We start from the raw sequence: 11,790 nt of genomic DNA, 5'->3' as shown, positions 1-11,790 counted from the left end.
GGTAGGAGCCTCTGTGGCCCCACTGTGAGGATGTGGAAGTGAACACGGTGGCTGGGTGATCCGTGACATTTCTGTAAAGGGCAGTGGAGGAGAAGGATTGAGAACTTGCAGTGTGGGACAGAAGTTGTTTCAGGTGAGCCTCCTCATTCCCGATCAGCGCAGAAGGAGCTCACTGGTCAGCTCCCCTCTGTTGGGGCTGTTGTATCAGTGGTTTCTGTAGTGTAGTGGTTATCATGTTTGCTTTACACGCAAAAAGTCCCTGGTTCGATCCCAGGCAGAAACATTTTGTTTAAACTTGCCAAATGGGAACAATCGGAGGCGAGTTGAGTCTCCTGGCAAATGCTGCCTGATTTGCTGAGATTTGCAGAATTTGCTGTTTTTATTTGCTATCTATTCTCCTGGCAAAAGGGCTCCCTTATTCCTGAATTGCTCTTTATTTAACCTATAAATAGATAACTTTCAGTGAGAGAAAATGGATCCACCGGGACCTTTTGCGTGTGAGGCCAACGTGATATCCGCGACACTGCAGCCCATCAAAGGGTGAGAAACCACTGAATATAAAGGATGAGCTCACAAATATCAGGGGCAGTGCAGTCTGGTCAACGTCAAACCCTCCTTTCTTATTCAGCAGTGGCATGAACGGGAATCAGACGCCACAAAGTTTAATTAAAGACACAAATACAAGTAACACTTCTAAATCTTTTCACTGTAAAATTCTTTTACTTTATTTGAAATCCTGCTGCATTGAATCTGAAAATGAGCACCGTAGGATTTTATCTTCACTACTGATTCTATTTTCTGTGCACGGTCGGAATAACCGGTGCTGTTAAATTTGACAAAAGTTGCCCCAGATTCCTGGTGTCATCAGCAATGAAGATTTTGAACCAGACTCCTAAAATACAGTGAGTAAAATGGGTCAACATGCATAAGAACATAAGAAGATAAGAAATAGGAGCAGTAGTCAACCATACGCCCCTCTAGCCTGCTCCGACATTTAATACGATCATGGCCGATGCAATCATGGACTCAGGTCCACTTCCCTGCCCACTCCCCAAAGCACAGGACAAATGATTGAAGTATCGACTCTCCATCAGTTAGCATTTCTTTCATTGTGCAAAGGAAGGTGATGGGTTAATTAATGATGCTATCCCGTGAAAGCAACATAAAAGTTTTACAAATAAACTTACGGTGACTGGCAGGTGAGCACTGCTTCTGATACCTGGTGGGAATGGGCGGGGATTTTAAAGCCCCTTGTATTGTGAAACCTTCATATCGCCGAACATCTCAGACTTCAAGTGTGGACCTTGTGACGCAATGGTAGCACGCCTGACTCCAAATCGAAAGGTTGTGTGTTCTAATCATGTTGGGGTTGCAATTATTTTCAACATTGTTCTTCCAGAAAATATTTTCTTTGCTGTTTGGCAATAACCAGACCCTTGCTCCAAGGTCTGTCTCACTGTTTCCCCGGTGTCAGGCAGAGATGCGCCTGCTGTCCTCATTTATTTCATGTGTCAGGACACAAAAGTTCAAAATCAATCTGCAGGTGGCCACATTTAGCATTGAATACTCAGGGTGGCGGAGTGGTTTAAGGTGCTGTGTTCAAATCGCAGTCTCCTCTGGAGATGCATGTTCGCCTTTGACATTTCTTATTTTTAATCATTTAGTGAAATTCTTTGTTTGACACCACGACCAACTCCTTAAAAGTGGGATTCTGCAGTCCACCTGCTCGCTTCACATTTCTGTCTGACCAGGTGCTGATAGTGGAGATGTTTCCGCAGTGTCGCGGTTAACACGTTCACCTCACAAGCGAAAGCTCCCTGACCGAGAATATTTTCTGGAGCTTTTTCCTCATACATGCTCAGGGGCGCGTTCTGTCCTGAACACTCAAGCTAAAGTGCTGAGTTCATTGCCCATGTTGTTAGCAGCCTGACAGTGAATCTGTTTAAGATGTCAAAACAGATTCCTGACAAAGCTGTCCCGGCTCGCTTCCCGGAGACACCGTGGTCACCAGTGCCCCAGTTTCAGTGGGTCAGCCCCGGGAGGTTGGCCATCCGTTAATGAATACCCAAGATCAGGGATCAGTCTATGGACAGGGATCCCCAGCCGGCAGCCTTCGGCGGTGAGGGACTCACAGGAGAGGTCGTGGTGGACCAGCCACGAACTGAGAGTCCCCAGCCGACAGCCCCCGGCTGTGCAGAATCCTCAATTAATGAAATGAACTCAGCAGCCACACCTAAAGGGGAAGTGTGCTGTTGCCCCAGAGGGGCCATTCCCCCGATAATGTGGGACTCAGGTACACCTCCAGTCAGAACACTCTGGGTCCTGTGGTACAGACCGCCTTACCGCCGGCCACACAGGCAAACCAGAGGCTGAATAAGGGAAGGAGAAGAACAGGGATTAACTTGGCCAGTCGGAGACGGGTGGCAGATGTATATAATAGCACGATATGAGTTTAAGAATGTTGAAGAGTTCTAGTTTTAAATTAAGATTTTAGAAATTTCAGGTCACCACAACCTCACGAGGAATCCATGGGTAAAGAAGTAGTGAGAGGAATAAGATCGGTTATGAAGGAGTTGTGGCCGGCAGTGTAAGGGGTGGTTTGCAGGGGGTCAGCTTTCCCTTCTGACCTTATATGAGCGGTTCCGAATCGCTCGCTGACCCTTGGTTCTCGACACTGGAATTATGAAGGGACTGTGACAGACTTGGACAGACAATCGGTTTCAAGGTAGGAAGAAGGTATGGCTTTATTGTGTTTATAAAGAAGTAAAAGGCACACCTTTAATAACACACACAGACCAATACACACTGAGGGGTACAACACATTGAATAAATTGTCAAATTACAGCCTGTGGGGAAAAGAATACAGCTTAAACTCTAAATGGAGTAAAGAGGAGAATGCAGATACATTTACACAAGTTATCCCAGCCTCCCACCTCCCAATTCCCCTAACTTACTAAGTTATAGCTCTGAGGTTTCAGGGGCTATACTCACCAATCCCTTTAGACAGTTGCCGGTGATTCGCGGTTTCGGGGTTTGCTGCACTTGGCCTTCTCAGCGAGCCGTACCCTGGACAGAGGAGAGGACTTCGGACTGCGTAGTCTTCGGTTGGGGTTCGTCCGTTGATATGCTAAGTTGCGTTTTGGATGTAATGGGTAAGTACCCACTTTCTTTGGTTAGGAATAGTTTTAGTTAGTCCCTTTTGGTAATTTCTCCCCCGTTGGGTCGTTCAGAAGTAGATTGTAGAGTGATTGTCAATTTGGTTGCTGACAACCTTCCGTTTCGTGGGCCTCGTGCTCGGTCAGTTCTTGATGAGTTCTGGTAGTTTCCTTCACTGTTCCATTTCTTCACTGCAGAGGAAGCAGGCTGCTCGTGTCTGTGTTTGTGTTCCAGTCTATGTCCTTGTTCGAGTCAGTGCGAGTTCCAGTCTGTGTTCTGTTAGTTTTTCCTTGTAAAACTGGGGGATAGATATATCCCCCAAAAAAGGCTTTGTTATCTCCCATCAAATCTCTTGGGCTCTGTTTAAACTGTTCTGTCCATTGTTTTTCAAATGTCTCCTTTGTCGGCAGTAACTCGATTAGGGTGTGAGAATGTGCTATCACTGGTTTTGCATTGTTTGAGGATTGTCCAGTTTCCTGACCATGATTTCCATTGTGCTTGATTGGGTAATTCGATTATCTCTTATGGGGTGAATAGTTGCCCCCAGACAGTCTGGGATCCTTAATACATGAATTTGCTTCACAGAGTTTAACCTTCTGTACTCGGTAACTCTTTTTCGCAGCCAAAATGTTGTAGAATCTTAAAATTGATCTGCTCCTTTCCATAGATGTTTAGGGGATCTCAGGCTTCTGAAATTTAGGTCCATTTTGAATTCCCTTTCCTATGAGTCCAAACACTGTGGGGGGGTGGGGGGGTCTCGATGAATGCATTCCCGTTTATCCCCTGCAGGCGTCGTCTGCCCCTTTAAACTCATTTTAAAAGCCCAGAAAGGAATTCTTCTCCTCTGCAGGGGAAAGGTACCAGGCATCTTTGCGAGATATTGGTAAATTCTACATTCCCCCCTTGTGATACCATGTCATTTATGGTATCATCTTACAGGTGAGCAAAGTTCCTGGCTCTCAAGAAATAACCTTCCCCGTAAATTAACTAAACTAATACCAAAGTATGCATTACACTTATGCAACATCACCACAGATACACACTTTTCCCTTTACAGGTACAAACGTTTTACGTTTACACCCTCCCAGCTTGGAGGGGGTTCCGTCCCTACAATTGCATTTCAGCACAGTTACATTTCATTTCAATTACATTATATTCACCAGCATGTAGTCAACATACAACCACATTACAGAAGGAAGAACATAGATTAAAATTAAACAACATCAATTGGTCTCCTGAGGCTTCTCCATCACCTGGTAATGTCTGGATCCTGCCTTTGAGAACTGCTCTCAGGCTGGCTGACACACAAGCCAAACTCAAAACAATCACCTAAACATTACTGCAACATTACCCTCAATTCTAAACTAAACCTTAAAATGTAAAATGGTGCAGTCAGCTACATTAGACTAAAAATGAGAGCTATGTACAGCCGCCACCCGTCTCCGGGTGGCCTCGTTAGTCCCTGTCAGGCCCATGCCTGGTGCGGTCTGATAGCCGCCTGGATGCTAGGGTTTCCCCGCAGCCGGTGAGCTGGAGACCCTTGTCTCTGGGACAGCTCGATGCTACTGCTCCTGTGAGACCCTCACCGCTGGAGGCGGCTGGCTGGGGGTCCCTACTCTGAATGGCCTCTGTACTTCTGACCTTCGGCCTTTCCTGTCAGGCTGCCCTTCTCCTAGGGTAGAATCGCTGAGGCTCAGATGCCGGTGACCACGGTATCTTTGGCCGTGGTGTACAGAGGTTCCTTCTCAGGGCTTGGGTTACTGGGGGTGCGTCCGAATCCCAAACGATGGGTGGGATAGCCCCTCCAGTACTGCAATTCACCGTCCCGAAAGGCACGGTTTCTGAGCCTGCCACATTCCCTGTGGACCCTCCACCGTCGGGGGCGGCCAACGGAGGATCCCTGTCCTGATGACAGTTCACACATCCCGGCTGCCCTCTGTGCTTGGCTGACCCTGGGTTGTACAGCTTGCACTGGTTGATGTGGAACCACTTAGTACAGCGGGGCAGCTTTATGGCATAGACCATCGGGCTTGCCTTGTCGACAATGCTATATTGCCCCATATATAATGCTTCACAAACCCCGACCCGAGCATAGTTCCTCACCATGACATGGCCTCCTATCTCCCATTCGTGGTGTTTGCTGGGTTCTAGCAGCAATCGGTTACTCTGATGCTGTCTGCCCATGTTACTAGCAGCCTGCCATTGAATCTGTTTGAGGTGTTCAAACAGGTTCCTGACAAACCAGTCCCAGTTCACCTTTCTGAGCTGACCTTCTGTGAGCACCGGGGCTAGGACATGGGTGGGGGTCCGCATGATCCGGCCAGTCATGAGCTCGCATGGGGAATACCCCGTGCTCTTTGACTGGGTGGCTCGGATCCCCATTAGGACCAACGGTAAGACCTCCACCCACTTTTGGGGTGAGTCTCCTGTCTCCTTCCGCAGCCTTTCTTTAATGGTGTAGTTTAAAAGCTCCACATTACCCGATGACTGTAGATTGTGGGCAATGTGCCATTTCCCCTCAATGCCGAGCAGGTTAAGGGTTGCCTGCAATAACTGCCCGGTGAATGACTCCCCTGGTCCGACTCCACATACTGTGGGAGTCCCCACCGGGAGAACACTTCCCTCACTAGAATCTTAGCTGTCCCTAGTGCGGTGGCTGTTCGGCAGTTGAAGGCTTCAACCCATTTTGAGAACACGTCCACCAGGACTAGGCAGTATTTGTAGCCAACCTGAGCGGTGGGTAGGGGCCCGATGTCGTCAATTTGGATTGACTGCCATGGTCCCTCTACCCTCCTGACGTGTCCTAGGGACACCTTCCTTTTCTGGGGGTCAGGGTTGTTCGCAGCACACACCAGGCAGTTCACACAGAACCCACGGACATCCTCCCTGAGTCCCAGCCACCATCCTGCCTGTTCCACCCGTTGCCAGGTGGTCTCAGGCCCGGGGTGTCCTGCTCCTGGACCCTCATGGGCCAGTTTTAGGAATTCCCTCTGGTGCTGCTGTGGCACGACCCATTGTCCCTCTTTAAACAGCATGCCTTCCTTAACGGTAATGGCTGCTGTGCCGTACGGACCTTCTACTCTCTCTCCTCTAGCTAGCGCGTTCAGGACAGTTTCAGGACTGGGTCCTGTGCCTGAACTGTTTTTAAGTCCGGGGCCAAAGCTATCCCTGTACTCTCTGCTGCCCTGTTCTTATTCTTGACCGCTGCTATGCGGCCAGTGTCATAGGGGTCCCAGAACTTTACCGTGCGGGCACCGTCTTTGGCCAGTTTGTCAGCCTGTTGGTTTCCCTCTGCACGGGGTTTGGTTTTTGAATGGTCCTTCACCTTATGTATGTAGACCTTTCCTTCTTCCCCCACCGCTGTCATGATTTTCTCCAGCAGGGGCTTGATTGCCAGGGGTCTCCCGTCAGCGGACGTGTATCCGCGACGGGACCATATAGCGAGGTACTCTGTCCACGAATTGCAGGTGAACATACTGTCCGAGCAAATCGTGTACGGGATAGGGAATTCTTCGGGGTCGGACACCACGTACATTACGGCGGACAGTTCAGCATGCTGGGCGCTCATGAAGCTGCGGAGCTTGATTACCCGGGCAATACCTGCCCTTGGGTCATAGGCTCCGCACTCAGTGAGTCGTTTGCCAGCAGATACCATGCTGGACCCGTCCACGTAGATATCCCGGCCTGTAGGGTGTAAGCCAGCCCGAAGGCCAATGTTCACCTCCCATACCCCTTCTATGGAGCACCTGTGGGCTTTCCCTGGGTAGATTAGGTTGGCTGCGAGCCTTGGCTCATGGGGGCCTTCTACTCTCTGGTCCATCTAGGAGAGGAGCAGGGTCCAGCGAGCAATGCGGGCACTGCTCACCGTCCCGTCCTTAATCATCCCATCTAGGAGCATCTGAGTAGGTGTGTGGTGGGTTAGGAGTGTTAGAGGAGACCCTCCCGTGCAGATCAAGGATCTTTTCACTGCCCAATGTGTGGCGAGGAGGTGTCTCTCACAGTTGGAGTACCCCTTCTCCACATCTGTGAGGATCCTGGAGGAGTAAACCACCGGTCTCAGCTGGCCGTGCCGCTCTTGAAGCAGCACTGAGCTCAAACTGTCCCCGCTGGCTGCCACCTCCAGGAATAACTCCTTTCCTACATCTATCGCTCCGAAGGCTGGCGCGGTCTGCAAGGCCTTCTTGACCTGATTAAATGCTGCCTCGCAACCCTCATCCCAGTCCCACTCTTCACCCTTGTGTAGAAGCCTGATCAGAGGGGCTGCGGTGGCTGCATAATCCTCAATTAAGTCTCTGCAGTGCCCAGTGAGCCCTAGAAAGGATCTTACCCCTGTCACTGTGTTGGGGGCTGGTAACTCCTGTACTGCCTCCCTTCTAGCCTTGTCTGTGGCCCTTTCCCCAGCGCGCACAGTCAGCCCCAGGAATTTGACTTCCTTCTGGCCGATCTGTGCCTTATTCGGGTTTACTTTAAACCCTTCTTCTTTTAGCAGCTCCAGCAGCTCAGCCAGCAGTGGGCCATGCTCCTCTCCCTGATCGTTGAACAGGAGCAGGTCATCCACATACTGCACCAACTGCTGGGGTCTGCTAAATCCCTTTAAACAGTTCGCCATACATTGGTGTAAAATGCTGGGCTGTTGTGGAAGCTTTGGCGAAGACAGTTCCACGTGTATTGTTGGCCCTTAAAGGTAAAGGCGAACTTGTACTGGTCCTCCCGATTTAAAAGAATGGACCAGAGCCCATTTGAAATGTCCAACACCGTGAAAGTGGTCGCGGATGCTGGAATACTCCCTCTGAGGTCCGCTACGGCTGCTACAGTGGGAGCACAGGCAGGGATATTCTTATTTAGCACTCGATAGTCCACGGTGGCCTCCATGAGTTGACCCATTTCTTAACCGGCCACAGTGGAGAGTTCACATGGGTTGCTATTGGTCTTAACACCCCTTGCTCTACCAGTGAACCCAGCGCCGTTGTCAGGACTACCTCTGCCTCCCTGGGGAAGTTATATTGCTTTTGTGGTTGGGTCATGGGGTCCCCTTCTAAACTAACTTCCACCCCCGTTACCCTGCCACAGTCATGTTTGTGGGTGGCGAATGCTGCAAGGTGTGCCCGTACATATGCCTGGTACTCCACTGGGGTGTTACTGACCAGTAATTCCAAGTCATAACCCTCCTTTGGCTTCACGGTACACAACGTTCCCTTGGCCACTTTTTCTGGGATCACCGCCACCTCACCTTCTCTGTCTGTCTCTATGGCTCCCCATCGACAGTGGTTCCGCAGATCCAAAAGGATCTAGTGGCTAATGATAAAATCAGCCCCCAGGACACATTATCCCTCCTGCTCCCATTTCATCAGTACACACTTCCATTTGGTTTTGAGTGTCCCTAACTGAATGGTGAGCGGGATGGGAAACGAACCAGTTTGCTCGTTGCCTGTGAACCCCACTAGACTGTACGGGACCCCGTTCGATAGAGGTAAGGTAGCCGGGTTATCTGCATGTGCAAGGGTGCAGGAAGCACCAGTATCTAGCAGGTAGGTCCCGTTCACTTTCTCCACCTCCATTGTAACGCACGGTCTCTTCCAGGCATCGTACTCTCGGGGACACAGGTACACAGGCTGCGCTGGCTCTCGTCATACACATGGGTGGGTTGGAGCAGAGGGATTTACCGTACCGGCTACTGTACCGGTTGCGGTAGCTACTGCTCCCAGTCCATTTATAAGTGTCTATAGGGTGGCTACGAGTGTCTCATATGAGTCGGGTGTTCCTGCCCCGGCCTTACGGGCTGGGGCTGAAGTGGCCTTTCCCTTAGTCTCTTTCCATGGGTTCCTACAGTCCTTCCTCCAGTGCCCACTTTTCCCACACACAAAACATTCACCCCCTTTGTGGGGAGGGTTCCCACCTTCCTGATGCCACTCTCTCTTGCCTTGGCTGGGTTTAATCTGATGGACCTTACCGTTCCGGTAAGCCAGGGTCAACTGTCTGAACACTGCCTTCTCGGTGGTTCTGGGATCTCTTGGATCGAACCAGACCTGGGCTTTGGCCTTCACTCCAGGTAAGCTGTTTGCCACCAGGCTGCGGAGCGAGTGAGCCAGCTCGTTAGGGGCCAGGTGGGCCCGGTCAAGAACACCACTACAGGCCCTTTCGCAGACCGGCCACAACCTGTCGGCAAAAGCCTGTGGAGTCTCCCCATAGAGCTGTACTGTCTTCTCCACTCGGGAGAAAGGACTCCCGTCGTTCATACTCATGGCTTCTAGAACCTCCTCCTTAACCGAGCGTACGTGTTTCGCCCCTTTCTGCTGTCTGCAGAGAGGGAATGGCACAGCTTGGTGTCTAGCGAGAAGAGCAACAGCTTAGCCTGCTCCGAATTATCGCACCCGTTAATATCCCCTGTGTGTTCCACTTCCAGGAAGTGTACCGAGGGATCTCCCTGTTGGGTGAGCTTACTTAGGTTTTTGGGTGTCATGGGGGCTATGAAATTGCTTACGAGGGGTCCTGCTGCCCCATTTGCACCAGGTGGGCCAAACGTCTGCTGCCGGACCGAGTGCATTGGCCCTGGTTCCAGCCCTCCTTGTATTGGCTTGCCTGTTTCCCCTTGCTACCAAACCGATTTAAAACTCGGGGCCGCCGGTGTTGGTAGTTCGCAATCGTTACCTGCCCTGCACTCTGGTTGACACCCCCGCTGCTCTGGGCTGTTCCCGGGAGCTGCAGGCGGTGACTGCAGGGTTTCTCCTTGCTCTACCAGGTATTCCTGGGCTGAACCCGGGTTTATCAGGCACACCATGCCTTTAGCCCGGGATAGAGCAAGGTTCAAGCCTTGGATCAGCTGTTGGCGGGGGCCATGGTCACTAGCCTCAAATTCCCTGGTACTGGCTACCTTATAGGCTATCTGAATGTCTTTCACCATCTCCCCATAATCTTTAACTTGCTTGGCAAGGCAGGAATTATATTCCCGCAATGCAAGTTCGCTATTCTTGGCTTCAATAATCTGACACTGTAAAAGGTCTAGTTGGGTTTTGTGCCTTTCTTTAGTGAGCTCTCTACTTTCCTTTCACTGTCCCACCTCAGTCCACAGCCTTTCCCCGACTGTGTCCCTTGCACTGGACCTCTCTTCTGCCTGCCTCAATAATCCCTTTAATTTCTCATTCTCCTCATCGAGAAGCCGGATCTGTCGCTGAAGGCAAATTAGCCAAATGGCCTTCTCTATTGACTTTTTATGGTCCTTGCTCTCAGTCAATTGTGCTGCAGCATCTTCTGGACGCTCAGCATACAATAGATCGAGTACCCACTCCTTAGCCACATTTACCCTCTTAAACACATACGAGGAAAGCCCCTCTTCCTTTTTGCTTCTTTTCATGAAACCACTCTCTCTCTTATCACGTCATTTGCCCCAGAGGCCCATGTTGGTCACCATTATGTAAGGGGTGGTTTTCGGAGGGTCAGCATTCCCTTCTGCCCTTAAATGAATCGCTCCCACACCCTTGGTTCTAGACACTTGAATTATATAGGGGCTGTGATAGACTTGGGCAAACAATCGGTTTCAAGATAGGAAGCAGGTATGGCTTTATTGTGTTTAAAAGGAAGTAAAAGGCACATCTTTAATAACACACACAGAATAGTAATAGCAATAGACACTAAGGGGTACAACATGTTGAATAAATTGTCAACATACAGCCTATGGAGAAAAGAATACAGCTTAAACTCTAAATGGGGTAAAGAGGAGAATGCAGATACATTTACACAAGTTATCCTAGCCTCCCCCGCTCTCAATTCCCCTGACTAACTAAGTTATAGCTCTGGGGGTTCAGGAGCTATGCTCACCAATCGCTTTTGACAGTTGCAGGTGAATCGCGGTTTCGGGGTTCACTGCACTTGGCCTTCTAGGCGAGCCGTATCCCGGACGGAGGAGAGGACTTCGGACTGCGTAGTCTTCAGTTGGGGTGATGCGGTAAGTTGCGTTTTGGATGTATGGAGTAAGTACCCACTTTCTTTGGTTAGGAATAGTTTTAGTTAGTCCTTTTTGGTAATTTCTCACCCGTTGGTCGTTCAGAAGTAGATTGGAGAGTGGAAATAAATGTCGATTCTTCGGTTTTTGCTGAGTTGGTTTCGGTTGGTCGTTTCGCTGGTTGTGGTGGCCCGAGTTGTCAATTTGGTTGCTGACAACCTTCCGTTTCGTGGGCCTCGTGCTGTTTGCATGCTCGGTCGGTCCTTGATGATTTCTTGCACTTTTCTCCACGACTCCATTTCTTCACTCCCCACCTCCGGCTGCTTGTGTCCTTTTCCTTGTAAAACTGGGAATAGATATATCCCAAAAAGGCTTCCTTATCTCCCACCAAATCTGGCCCAGCTCTTTGTTTCAAGGGAGCTGCTCATTAGTTTTGAGCTCTCTTCTTTGTCAGAATTTGTCGGGCTTGTTCAGCAGTAATTTGATTGAGTTGTGTCATTTAGATAATGGTTGATAATTTGATTATCTATTAGGGGGTGAATTGGTGTTGCATAGTTCCACCAGACAGTCTGGGATCCTTAATACACGAATTTGCTTCACAGAGGTTAGCCCCATGTCATGTATTCGGTAACTCTGTTTTCGCAGCCAAAATGTTGTTGAATCTTAAAATTGATATGCTGCTTCCCAGAGATGTT

At 49.8% G+C, this 11,790-nt stretch overlaps 1 non-coding gene across 1 annotated transcript; it reads left to right on the top strand.

Moving 5' to 3' along the window:
• The first annotated feature begins 210 nt into the window (after nucleotides 1-210).
• On the top strand, nucleotides 211-283 carry trnav-uac (transfer RNA valine (anticodon UAC)). The gene has a single exon. It is a non-coding gene; the product is annotated as a tRNA-Val (tRNA).
• Nucleotides 284-11,790: the final 11,507 nt, after the last annotated feature.

Source organism: Pristiophorus japonicus, unplaced genomic scaffold, assembly GCF_044704955.1.
Source record: "Pristiophorus japonicus isolate sPriJap1 unplaced genomic scaffold, sPriJap1.hap1 HAP1_SCAFFOLD_332, whole genome shotgun sequence".
Taxonomy (NCBI): domain Eukaryota; kingdom Metazoa; phylum Chordata; class Chondrichthyes; family Pristiophoridae; genus Pristiophorus; species Pristiophorus japonicus.
The sequence above is the reverse complement of the archived record's forward strand: the minus strand, read 5'-3'. Positions and strand labels throughout refer to the sequence as shown.